The sequence below is a fragment of the Panthera uncia genome, chromosome E1 (genome assembly GCF_023721935.1).
Source record: "Panthera uncia isolate 11264 chromosome E1, Puncia_PCG_1.0, whole genome shotgun sequence".
Lineage (NCBI taxonomy): Eukaryota > Metazoa > Chordata > Mammalia > Carnivora > Felidae > Panthera > Panthera uncia.
This window is the reverse complement of record NC_064814.1, coordinates 7,491,228-7,504,167: the sequence shown is the minus strand read 5'-3', so window position 1 is coordinate 7,504,167 and position 12,940 is coordinate 7,491,228. Positions and strand designations below refer to the sequence as shown.

Below are 12,940 nucleotides of genomic sequence, written 5' to 3'. Positions count from 1 at the left end.
AGCTTCATTTTTTAGAAGGGTCTCGAGGTGAATACACGGAGCTCTAAGAACCTGAAAGTAGACAGAAACAGCAACGAAGAAGTAACTCTCATTGATATTTAAAGCCGTTTAAGTTCATCTCTCTTTGGTGTTACAACAACACAAGTTCTTAGACATCGTTTTCTACTGCTTCTTAGATTCCAAACTAAAGCAGGTCATTCCTTCGTGTCCTGCCATAATTAACGTACACAACTTGGGCAAAAATGTGGTACGTACGCTAAGGGGTAAACAAACTGAGAAGCAAGCAGTCCTGGCACTCTATGAGCTTGACCAGCCACTGGGAAGAAAACACAATTTTAAAAGAAAAACTAGAGAACGCGATAGCCTATTATAAACAGCAAAGTACAACTTCCAGAATGCACGCTTCTCAATGCCATGTTCCCCCCAAGTGGATTACAAAACACACTTACGTAGTCTTCGAGAGTATTTACATGTAGTTTTAAAAGAAAAACCACTTTGTCCCCTGAAAAGTTTTAATAGTTAATTTTTGACAAACCCAACAGGTTTTTTTTTTTTTTCCTATTAAAATACGCAACTATACATCCTCCTCACGTGTACTTGGGGCGAGTCGCTGCAAGTTGAAAGGGCAACTTTGTAAAGCGTATCACTCTGCCACCCGCCCTGACTCCTCTTGCGGAACCGCTTCCTCCAGCCTGTTTCCAAGGCCAAACTACCTGGTGCCCAACCGTGGTCCCGCTGGATGGAGGTTTCCAGAACCTACACCGATTGAGGAGAAGGCCAAGACCACAACAACCAAGAAATGGAAAGGAACAAGGAGGGAAAGAGAAATGTGTATTGGCAAAATCCTTCCAAACAAACAAACAAACAAACAAACAAATAAAGGTCCACCAGGAAGAAGGGACAGGATGACAACTGGGTCTGTGACAATAACTGTCTGATACTTTATTCAAAGCTCTGTGGCTTTTGCAGAAGGCCATTCACTTCTTTCTTATTAGGAAAGTATGCTAGTGATGCATTTGCCAAGTAACAACTAATCTCGAAGTCTCTGGACAGTCAAGTAATTATTTAACAACTACTATATACACTGGAGTTAAAAAAAAAAAAAAAAAAAGCAGAAATCTGAAAGTTTAGAAGAGAGAAAGATTTCTCCAAGTTGGAGAAACTGGAAAAGTCTGTGAAGGATAATATATTTCGGAAAAGTTTGAATGGCAGGTATATATATGCATATTCTATTATATATTACATATAACAAAACAATACACAGTTAAGCAAGATAGAGTAAGTTTTAAAAAAAGTTAAAAAGCTGAAGTAGAAAAAAATAAAAGTAGGAAAGATAATACCTGGAATTAGGATAAAATAAAAGCAAAAACCGCCTTATACTAATTATCAGTATTGACAAAAATAAAAATTTAAATATCTGAACTGCAATTCAAAATACTGTTTTACAAGAATGTGTTCCTTATGAAATAATTATTTAATCTCTCTACCTGGTAATTAAGTAGAGTTTAAAATTCATGTCCACACTAAAAGCTGATTTTTTTTTTAATACAGTAGGTTCTACTCGTCTGAAATGAAAGAAATCTCACCAAGTCCTTGTCTTTTTCTTTCTTTTTAATGTTTATTTACTTTTTGAGAGAGAGAAGGGGGGGTGGGCAGAGACAGAGAGGGAGAGAGGCCATCCCAAGCTGCCTCCACACTGTCAGCACAGAGCCTGACGTGAGGCTCGATCTCACAAACTGTGAGATCGTGACCTGAGCTGAAATCAAGAGTCAGACACTTAACTGACTGAGCCAGCCAGGTGCTCCTGTCCTTGTTTTTTTCTTAAAAATAATCTCTAAGAGTAAGACAACTTTCAAGATACCTGTGGTGGACACTGGAAGTCTGACTACTTCAGATCCTAAATTGCCAAGTAATTTTAACAAGTGCGGTAAGAGTCATTGAGACCTCTCTGATCTTGTTATTTTATACAAAACAAGCTATACTATTATGGCAAAGAATGCGTGACCCAACAGGGTTGATGATGGGACCAATAACTACAGTTCATTTTTAACCCAAGTTTTGGTACTGTCTAAAACTTGATCAGTCTATGTACCTCAGTCTGTCGACCTGTAAAGTGGGAACCAAGAACAAGCTGCAAACCTGGAAAGCTCGGTAAGGTCTACTCCCTGATTTACAAAACGCATACGGGAGTGGTGATAATTTGCATTTATACGATGTTTTACAATGTGCACATAGCATATTTATCATACATTTGCTACACATTTATTAAGTGCCTACTATGTGTTAGGCGCTGCAGGCGTTGGAGCCATCAAGGTGTGCAAAGGTCTAACCAGGGAGACGGACGTGAAAACCAGTCATCGCAGTACAGCGTGATAAGGACAATTGCAAAAGACAGCACAGCCCAGTGGTTAAGAGCACAAACTCCGAGGCATTAGAAATCTGGCCCTGACACATTCCAGAGCTAAGTGGCTTTGGTCAAATTACTTAACCTCTCTATGCCTCAGTTTTTGCATCTGCAGAATGAAGACAATTATTGTGTGTACCTCATGGTATGTTACTGGGATTAAATGAGTTAATAAATATAAACGCTTACGAGAGGACTTAGCCACAGTAAGCACTATTATAAGTGTTTCCTGAATAAACACACTCACCTATACCTATAATGTACAGAGGCAGTGCAGGAAAAGGAGGTGACTGACTGGTGTAAAGGGGGGGGTCACCTGTCAGGGGAAGTTTCAGAGATGAGATAAAGCTGGAGCTGGTTCTGAAGGACAAGCAGAAGTCAGAGAGATGGAGAAGGGAAGTAGGCAAAGTTACAGGCAAGAAACTCACATGAAAAAGACAGGAATGAAACCACATAGGGTTTTGTTTGTCTTAGTTAAGCAGCGTTGCCCTGCAGTGGCTTGGACTGCAAGTTCCTATTTCACAGCTGAGGCTCAGTTTGATAACTTTCCCATTATGGTTGCCGGATACGTGATGGAACAAGGGCTGGAATTCTGGTGTTCTAACTCCTAGTCCCGTTTACCAACGGCCTCTCGTTGCGCTATGACAATTATTCCAAAAGATGTATCTAGGCCTTGAACAACAACAAAAAAGTCTCTAATGAGACAAAGTAAAAGAAATAAAATGTTATTCAAGGGTCCAAGTGTGAACCTTCGCTAGTGAATGCCCACCTCCCTGCCCGAGGCCCCGAGTGTTGGGTCACTTCCCAGGGACACATCTCAGGTCTCAGCACGCCTCGCCTGCACTGGGTGTTCCACAGGGACCAATCTGACAAGGTAAAAATTTAATGTGGTTCAGTTCGTTCTCTCGCAACAATACTGTTAAGTTTTCAGCAGATGAAACCTTAAGAAATCTGTAGACTTTAAACTTGGGTGTGTAAAGTGGGAGTTACAGATACAAAACTGACAGTAAAAAACGTTCTGAGTCACAAGATCAGTAGCACGTTGTAAATGTCCTTCATTTCCAAGGGTAGGCACAGAACAAACCTGGGACGCACTAGAAAAGCTACCGACACAACATGTAAAAATCAGCTTTACAATAAGCAAAACCTCAAATGACATAGATTACTGGGCCATATTTTAGATCAATATTATAAAGTGTTCTCAGATGCCTGTATTTCATATAGGTGAAAAATACAACTAATTTAAAATTTTTTTACTGTTTATTTATTTTGAGAGAGAACACATGAGAGCGAACAGAGAAAGGGCAGAGACAGGCATGGAGAGAGAGAGAGAGAGAGAGAGACAGCGAATCCCAAGCAGGCTCCCCACTGTCAGAGCAGAGCCTGAGGTGGAGGTTTGAACTCACGAACCGTGAGACTATGACCTGAGCTGAAACCAAGGGTCGGACGCTTAACTGAGCCGCCCAGGTGTCCCTACAACTAATTTTAATGTAATCTCACCTAGTAAGATTTCATATGTCAATTCTTTTTTAAGCAGTCCGTCTAATCCATTGTCCGTAAGAAACGGAATTGAGAAATGCTTGTCACCTTTAGTTGTAGACAAAGCTTTTGCAAAAAATAAAACTTCACTGAAGTTTTTTTACACCTACATTTAAATGAGACTGCCACTGTGCTTCCTCAATAACACACAGGAGAAGCTAGGAAAAAGAGGACAAAGAGGAGGTACTCCTCCTAAGGGACTCCCTAATTACCTTCGAAACATCCACAGTCTCCACATTTCCATCCAAGACAATAAAAACTAACGTGCATTACGTGCATTACTCATCACGGTGGCTTAGGCAACCTTAACTTTTACCAATAACCCCTGAGGGCCAAAGGAGAAATCAAATACCAAGCAGGCTACGCTGCAGGGCCTGGATGATCACAGTTATATTCAAAACATCTTTCCATTATTCAACTCCCAAACATCATCTACAGACAGGAGAATATAATTTAAACGAAGGAGCTCTTTTTAAAAAAATTTTTAAAGTTTATTTATTTTTGAAGGAGAGAGAGACAGAGTGTGAGTGGGGGTCGGGGCGGGGGAGGGGCAGAGAGAGGGAGACACAGAATCTGAAACAGGCTCCAGGTTCTGAGCTGTCAGCACAGAGCCCGACGCAGGACTCAAACCCACAAACCACGAGATCATGACCTGAGCTGAAGTCGGACGCTTAACCGACTGAGCCACCCAGGTGCCCCACGAAGGAGCTCTTTCAAAAAGAAGAGTAAGAGTTTTTGTATTCCTGCTATCTCTTCCGTTAAAACCCGACCAAGTCCTGGCTGCAGGAATACTCAAGTAAAATTCTGTGCCCTTAAAAACAACCAGAACGTATCCACGAGATACAGAATCTTGGAAAGTCTCAGGCTAGCCTTGACCCAAATTGCTTTATGGAAGGAAGCTACTTAATGCACTGGTCCATTTTCAAAATGGCCATCTGTGTGAGGACCTGATCATTTTTTTAAAAGTTTATTTCTCTCATTTTTGAGGGGGTGGTGCAGAGAGAGAGGGGGAGAGAATCCTAAGCGGGTTCTGTGCTGTCATCCGAGAGCCCTACACGGGGCTCAATCTCATGAACTGTGAGATGATTACCTGAGCCAAAATCAACAGTTGGACGCTTAACTGACTGAATCACGCAGTTGCCCCGGTACACTGATCAATATAAAATTCAGAGACTTAGAAGGTCTTATAAATCTTTCTTGTTCTCACTGTGGCTGCCTGTAATGTAAGCCATTATGAGAGGCTTATACGTATGTCAACTGACTAGACCATTGTGAACTTGAATGAAAAACTCACTCAGAAAATGAAAATAATGGAGAAAGGCCCTCATTACATTCCTATATTTCACAGAAATAAAAATCGCAGATATTCCAGACGTGTAAACAAGGAAATGCTGGAATTTACCAAAAGACAAATGACTCTTAACTGTTTTCTCATTAACTGTTCACACTTCAAAAAGTTAACACTTGGAAAAAAAGTTGAACTGAAATAGTCTTAAACCAACAGGTATAAACAGTCTCACACAAAGATATCTGATGACAGATGGGAAGGTTTAACCCAACCCTAACATACCCAAAACATGGCCAATGGGAAGAGACAACTGCTCTCACACTGCCTGCTTTTTCCCTCCCATAAGGTCTGTATGTTGCTCTAGTTGGCACAGCAATTTTTACACTTCTGAGAATCTTTGGAAAATTAAAAATCTTCTCCCCGAGAAAAATGAACACACAAAATTTCACATGCCATTTCAAGGAGTTTGCCCATTTCCAGAAACCCATCCACGGAACCCTCAGAGGTCCAAAACCCCCAAGCAGAGACCTCGTATCATAAGCAGATTTTACTTTTCCTGATTTTGTAACATATATGTAGTGAGGCTTATAAATTAATGTTTTCTCCTCTTCCTACCCTTTCTCTCCATCTCTACAGTGTATCCACGATCAGAAGTGAATTAACAGCTGAACGAAAGAACACTGATGAGTGACATCATTAAGTATAGAATAAAAGATCTTGTATGAACACCGATATACTACTTAACCAGGCATGTGACTTTGGACGAGGCAACTGATGTCACTCAATCTCACTGCATCCCCCCGTAAGACTAGAATAAGAGCGCCTACACCTACATAATCTGGTAACACAGGCAAAGTTCCCAGTACATGGGGGGCTTTCAGTGCTGGCTCCTTTCTCCTTCTCAGTTGAGAAACTCTTTCTCAAAGAAGTTATAAACTGTAGGTGACAGAGTAGAGATTTATGTAATTTTAGAGTTTGTTGCACACATTTTTCCATAGTGAACATGAGGTAATGAAGATGAAAAAAAATGCAAAAGATAGGGAAGGGAAAGTAAGGTTCAAAAACGAAATGGGCTAATTATCAACAATAACCAAACTATGGATAGAGTTCAAATGTCCATCGACTGATGAATGGATAAAGAATGTGGTATATATATATAATACATATATATTATACACACACACACACACACACACACACACACACAGACCCCCCCACACACAATGGAATATTAGCTATCAAGAAAAAGGAAACCTTACCATTTGCAATGATGTGGACGGAGCTAGAATGTATTATGCTAAGTGAAATAAGTCAATCAGAAAGAAAAATACTATAGGATTTCACTCATACGTGGAATTTAAGAAACAAAACAAATGAACATATGGAAGGGGGTGGGGAGAGAAGGGAAACAAACCACAAGAGACTCTTAATGACAGAGAACAAACTACGGGTTGATGGAGGGAGGTGGGCGGGGGATGGCCTAGATGGGTGATGCACCTGTTGTGATGAGCCCTGGGTTTTGAATGTAAGTGATGAACCACTGAATTCTACTCCTGAAACCAATATTGCGCTGTATGTTAACTGACTAAAATGTTATAAATAAATAAACTCAACAAAAACCAAAAAACGAAATGGGCTAAGCAGACCCATGAAAGAAAAGATACTCATCATCAGAAAAAGGCAAATCAAAACTACAATGAGCTCCCATCTCACACCTGTCAAAAGGACTAAAGTCAAAAACTATGATGTTTTGGTGTTAAATATAATAACAGAATACAATATAATATATATGTGTAGCACTGTATAAACTTTGAAAATGCAAAAAATTTACAAAGTGGCAAATTTAGAATAAAATCTGTAATCCTAAAAAACAAGCAAAAAGCAAACAAAAACAAACAAACAAAAAAACTAAAAAAAAAAAAAAACAAAAAACAAAACCAAAACCCACCGGCAGCAACAAGGGTCGGTGAGGGTGTGGAGTGAAAAGAACCCTCATGTGCTGTTGACGGGAATACAAAGTGCAGCAGCCACTTTGGAAAACAGTTGGACGGTTCCTCAGAAAGCTGAACACCAGAGTTACCGTATGACCCGGCAATTTCACTCTTAGGTATATGCTCGAGAGAACTGAAAATGAATGTTCATATAAAAACTTGCACATAAATGTTCACGGCATTACTCCGAGTAGCCCCAAAGCGCAAACCATCCACAGATATATGAACTGATGAATGCACGAAGAAAATGCACATCCGCATGGTGGACTATTATCAAAGCAAGGAATGGAATACTGAGACACAGTGGAACATGGACGAATCCTGAAAAGGTTACGCTAAGCGAAAGACGCCTCACACAAAAGGGAATCACCATAGGATTCCGTTTACATGAAGTGGTCAGAGTAAGCAAATCCAGGGAGACGGAAAGTAAATGAGTGACTGACAGGAGCTTGGGGGTAGGGAGGAGCAGGGAGGACTGCGCACGGGTTCCAGGTTTCTTTTCGGGTGATGCAAATGTTCGGGAGCCCGATACTAGTGACGGCTGCACAACCTTGTGAATATACCGGAAACCACTGAGACCGTACATGTTTAAACGGCGAGTTATACATGGTGGACGAATTATTATCTCCATAAAAATAAATAAAATGGAACAGGCTACCTGGACACGAATAGTCCAAAGGTGGCCTGAGAAAATAAGATTACCTGAAAATTATGACAGCTTACATAAAAATGACACTGCTGGATGAGTGGCTGGGCCATCAGCTAAGAGCCGGGCTCGGACAGCAGAGTGCAGTGAGACCGGGGAAATTAAGGCAGGGCTCTGCCGGGCTCTTCCGTACCGCTGGGCAGGCTACTCTGCCTTTCCAGCCCTCAGTTTCCTCAACCACGAAAATAAGGGATTCCCTTCCAACACTCACATTCACTCACATTGTGTTGATCACGTGTTTCCATTCTTTTGCCTAATTCCTCTGGTCGCCCACTGCCACGTCACTCCCAACCGTTTGAACATGAAGGGCTGTCGTACGCTCCTCTCTCCACCCCCAGTTCCCCAGCCACGTTCCCACAGAGCACTGCTTTTTAAATACTGTGTCTCAGAATCTGCATTTAGATCGTACTTTTTAAAAAATGTCTTAACAACCAAATATAAAAAAAGAGCCTATCATAATTTCTCGGTCGGACTGTCCAGCTTTACCGTAATTTCCATTTGAGTTTTGAACGTTAAAATTGGCTTATGAATCTCAGGTTGGGGACACCTGTTAAGGGAATATATTATCTATGGTCTTGAAATAAGTATGATAATAAATGAGATCAAGCCCACAAGCTGGCCTGTGGTATAGGTTAGGTTTTTCCAAAACTGGGTCCACCACGCTTTCTCAGTGTGGAGACAGCCACGACCACACTTAACACCCTTCCTTGGATTATTCTATTCAGTCCTCTGCCTTGGTAAGAAAGCATTTAAGGCAGTATGCCAAACAGGTTGTGGAAGGAATCCAGGAAGCCTCAGATACCTCAGAAATCCAGAAGCCTTTTTCCTTTATGTTAATGGTCCCTTTTGTTGGTGTTTGTTTTTCTTTTTTTTTAATTTTTTTTAATGTTTATTTATTTTTGAGACAGAGAGAGACAGAGCATGAATGGGGGAGGGGCAGAGAGAGAGGGAGACACAGAATCGGAAGCAGGCTCCAGGCTCTGAGCCATCAGCCCAGAGCCCGACGCGGGGCTCGAACTCACGGACCGGGAGATCGTGACCTGAGCTGAAGTCGGACACTCAACCGACTGAGCCACCCAGGCGCCCCGGTGTTTGTTTTTCAACGTAAGTTGTAGGCTGAGTGAAACAAAACCGGGTAACAATGCCATGACTATGTCAAAATTAAAGGCAAAAGGGCCCAACCACGCCAGAGGTAAAGAAAGGACAGTACAACTTGACTCGGCAGAGGTGTTTCTACATTGGAGGCTGGCACACTGACCCAAGAGATCTTCCCTCCCTCTGGGGAAGCACGGCTGAACACAGAGAAGTGGATTACTAGGGTTCGATTCGGGTTTCTACCCTCGCCACACTGAGTTACGGTTTTGAATCTTCACAAGACAGTGTACCCAGCATATCACAGGCTTGGAAGAGATGGGACTCTGTTTACTACAACTGTTACTCAAACACAGGTTTATTTCTAGGTGCCCAGATCTCCTTTTTTCCTCCAAAGAGAGAAATAGCTTTTTGATTTTTTTTCTGATTAAAAAGGTGACGTTTTATAGTTCAAAAGGGTTTATACACTAAGCATTTTCTGTGCAATTCTCACTCTGCTCTGTTTACAAGCTGTGACTATCATCTACATGCAAAGCGCCAAGAGCCTAATATAAGGTGAAGATATGTTTTTTACTCATTCCTTCAAATAATTACTGTGTTGGCCCTAACCATCACAAGCTTAAAATTTGTTTGAAGAGCAAGAACTATACACAAAAAATAAGTCACAATTGCCAAAGAAAACAAATGGTATTTTCTTTTTTTTTAGTTTATTTACTTTGAGAGAGAGAGAGAGAGAACATGAGCATGGGGGGGGGGGGGCAGGGAGAGAGGGAGAGAAAGAGAATCCCAAGCAGGCTCCGAGCCGTCAGCACAGAGCCCAAGGTGGAGCTTGAACCCACAAACCGTGAGATCATGCCCTGAACCCAAATCAAGAGTTGGATGCTTAACTGACTGAGCCACCCAGGTGTCCCGATGGTATTTCTTTTACAGGTGCCATACAATTATTTAAAAGGGCAAGAAAGATGTAGAATGCACGGGCTATGGAGGGCCTGTGCAGAGCATGAGATCTGAGCCAGGTCCTGACAAATGGGAGGGGCGTGAAAAGGCAGAGAGGAAATGAAAAGACGGGTGAAGGAGAGGGCTATGCAAGTGAAGCTGCCATCGGGAATAAGAACAGTATATTCCAGAGGCGATGAAGACACAGACCTAGCCAAAGGAGTCTTGCTGGGAACCAAGAGGCGATCGGGTTAATAAATACAGAGCAGGGACAGAACACGAAGGGTTCTGATTGCAGAGCTGGGAAATACATGCATGACCAAAGGTGGCAGAGAGGGCTGAAAAGGGAGAAATCAACAGAATATGCTGATCAGGCGTGATGGATAAAGAAAGAACACGATCAAAGATGATTCAGACAGTGTGAATGTCCATCCTTTACAGCTAACAGGAAAACACAGGTGGGAGAGGCAAAATAAAAAATGTAAGTAAGATCATCAGCCTCAAATTCAGAGAGGGCATCTCTCTCACACAGTAACTAGAGAAGTCGTTCGTGGCATATCGCTAAAATTCTTTTACGGTGATAACCACTGCCAAAAAATTACGTCCAAACTTCCCTCCAGATCAGACCCCTCACCTTACTGCGCGACTCTCACTTCCCTCCACGTCCCTCCACAAACCTATGCATCAGCTTCAGGGTCCGACGTTCCCTGAGCATCGCAGAATTTCTCCAGGCCAGGCATCAGTGTATCCTGCCGCCTCAGCCAAGAGCGCCTTATCTCCCTCCCTAACAACCGAATCTTGCGAATTTTTTAGTATTCGGTTCAAACACCACTTACTCTTCCTGAAATTCCCCAGCCCCATCACTTCCCCTGTATCTATACTCTACCACTACCACTTCTAACATACTTATTCATTCTATTTTGTCCAAAAATTGCTTATATGTCCACATTCCCATTGCCAGTGGCTGGTTTAGGGGCGGGCCCATGGCCAAGTTTTGGTTAGTGAGCTGTGAGTGAAGGGCCAGCTGGGCGGCTTCTGAGAAAGACTGCCAAGCTCTTAAAAAGCGAAAGAAAGTATTAACCACCCCTTGCTCGATGTTCTCTTGTCTGGATATGATGCCTGGAGCGGAGGTGCCCATCTTGCACCCACGGTGGGAGATGGATGAGGGACAAAGACATTTCCGAGACGGCAGAGCAGAAAGACGGAAAGAATGTGGGTCCTTGATGATGTCTCTGAACCACAGTCCTAAACCGATCCGAGGCTGAGGCATCTTGTTACTTGTAATGATGCATTTTCCCTATTTTAAAATCACTTTGAATTAGATTTTCTATCAGTCGAAACCCAAAGCACCCTACCTGACACAGTCATGTTTAAGATGCAAACGAGACAACTAAGGACACAAGTCAAGTGGCCAGCTGGCCAAAAGAGTGTGGGGATGGGCGGTGGGGGGCGGGGTGGTGTCAGGCCTGGGGTTGAATATTTGGGAGACATCAGCACACAGAAAGAATTTAAATTTGGGGGCTGGGAAGACGGGATAAACAGAGAAAAGAAAACACCGCGGCACCTCAGGGCAGAGGAGAAAGAGCCAACCAAGAGGAGAGGAAAAACTCACGCGCAGGTGAAAGGAAACACTAAAAAGTGCAGAGCACCGAAGCCACGAGATAAACACATTTTCCTCAAGAAAGGACTGGTCAGCTGTATCGAGTGCGGCTAAAGCACGGAGTAGGAGAGAAAACTGACCACCGAATTTAGGGGCTGAAGTCATTCCCTAAGCCGAAGGGCCCCCCGTCCTTCCGCGAGCCTCCCCCCTCCTCCCTGGACAAACAGCAGTGTTGAGTTAATGAGTATACTGGCTCAGGGCTGAGGCTTGGGCTGGGTTCTGGAGCTCTCACCCCCTGGCCGTGGGGCCTCCTCAACCAGCTGGCTAAGGTGTGATGGGGTGTGCATGGGGGCTGAGGAACGGAAGCTGGGGGTGGGAGTCGGCCCAGGGAGAAGGTCTGAGTTGGGTTTTTAAGGGTGGGGGAGACCTGACTGTGTCCGAAGGCCAGTGGGAAGGAACACCTCTCACCGCAAAGGATCCATTACAAGAAACCATCTTGCAATTCATTACAGTGGGAGGTTAGTTCGTTAAGCTTTCAAACATTAGACACAGGAGAAAAATAGGATAAAGCCTCCAGCGCTGACCTCCGCCTCCCTTCAGAACGTGTCAACAAAAGAAAAAAGACGGCACCTTATAAAAAGCAGTAAGAGTAAACAGCACATGAAAAGTGCTCAGTTCTCTTGGTTCCCGCCATAAAGACGGTCCGCACCCTGAAACCCAAACTCAAAATACTAAACCATGAAAGTCCAGACAGCTAAAAGCTAAGGACACCTGTAACAGAGCTACCAAAAACCCGTTTGGAATACCCACCTAAAACGCTGTCCGTCTGCCATCCTTTCTCAAATCCTAAGTATTTTTTTTTTCTTTTGGTCTTACTGAAGAAATACGTCGTCTCGAGATAAGCTTTCTATAAGCTTGTGTACAACAACCACATAAGAAAATATTAAAACATTTTATGTTCACTTCAGGAGATTTCGAAAATTTAAAACCACTCCAAGTTAAAATGGGACCACTTCAAAGAAGAAGGGATAATCTCAAAGTTAAGACCAAAACAGCTTTTGATACAAACCACTGCATGTTACAGAAACAGTAACCTAGTTTCATTTTGAGTGTAGCGTTTGCTGCCCTCAAGGGACCTGCAACTTTCGAGCAAGATTTTTTCATTAAATGCCAGATAAAAGGTAAAGTGTAGGGGGAATTTTTTCAACACATCTTCAGGCTTCAACACATCTCAACTCTTCAGGTTAAGGAAAGAAAGACCCAATCGTTATGCGCGCGCGCACACACACAAAATTGACAAACCTCTGTTAGTTACTGGTGACATAACACTAAGATTTTAACTCTAGGCTAAGCTATAGAACAGCTAGTAATTTAACAATCTACT

General features: G+C 42.7%; 1 protein-coding gene across 1 annotated transcript in view; it reads right to left on the bottom strand.

Annotated features, from left to right (window-relative positions):
• Positions 1–12,940, bottom strand: part of ZNF652 (zinc finger protein 652) — a 56,801-nt gene that overhangs the window by 24,715 nt on the left and 19,146 nt on the right. The window lies entirely within an intron of this gene.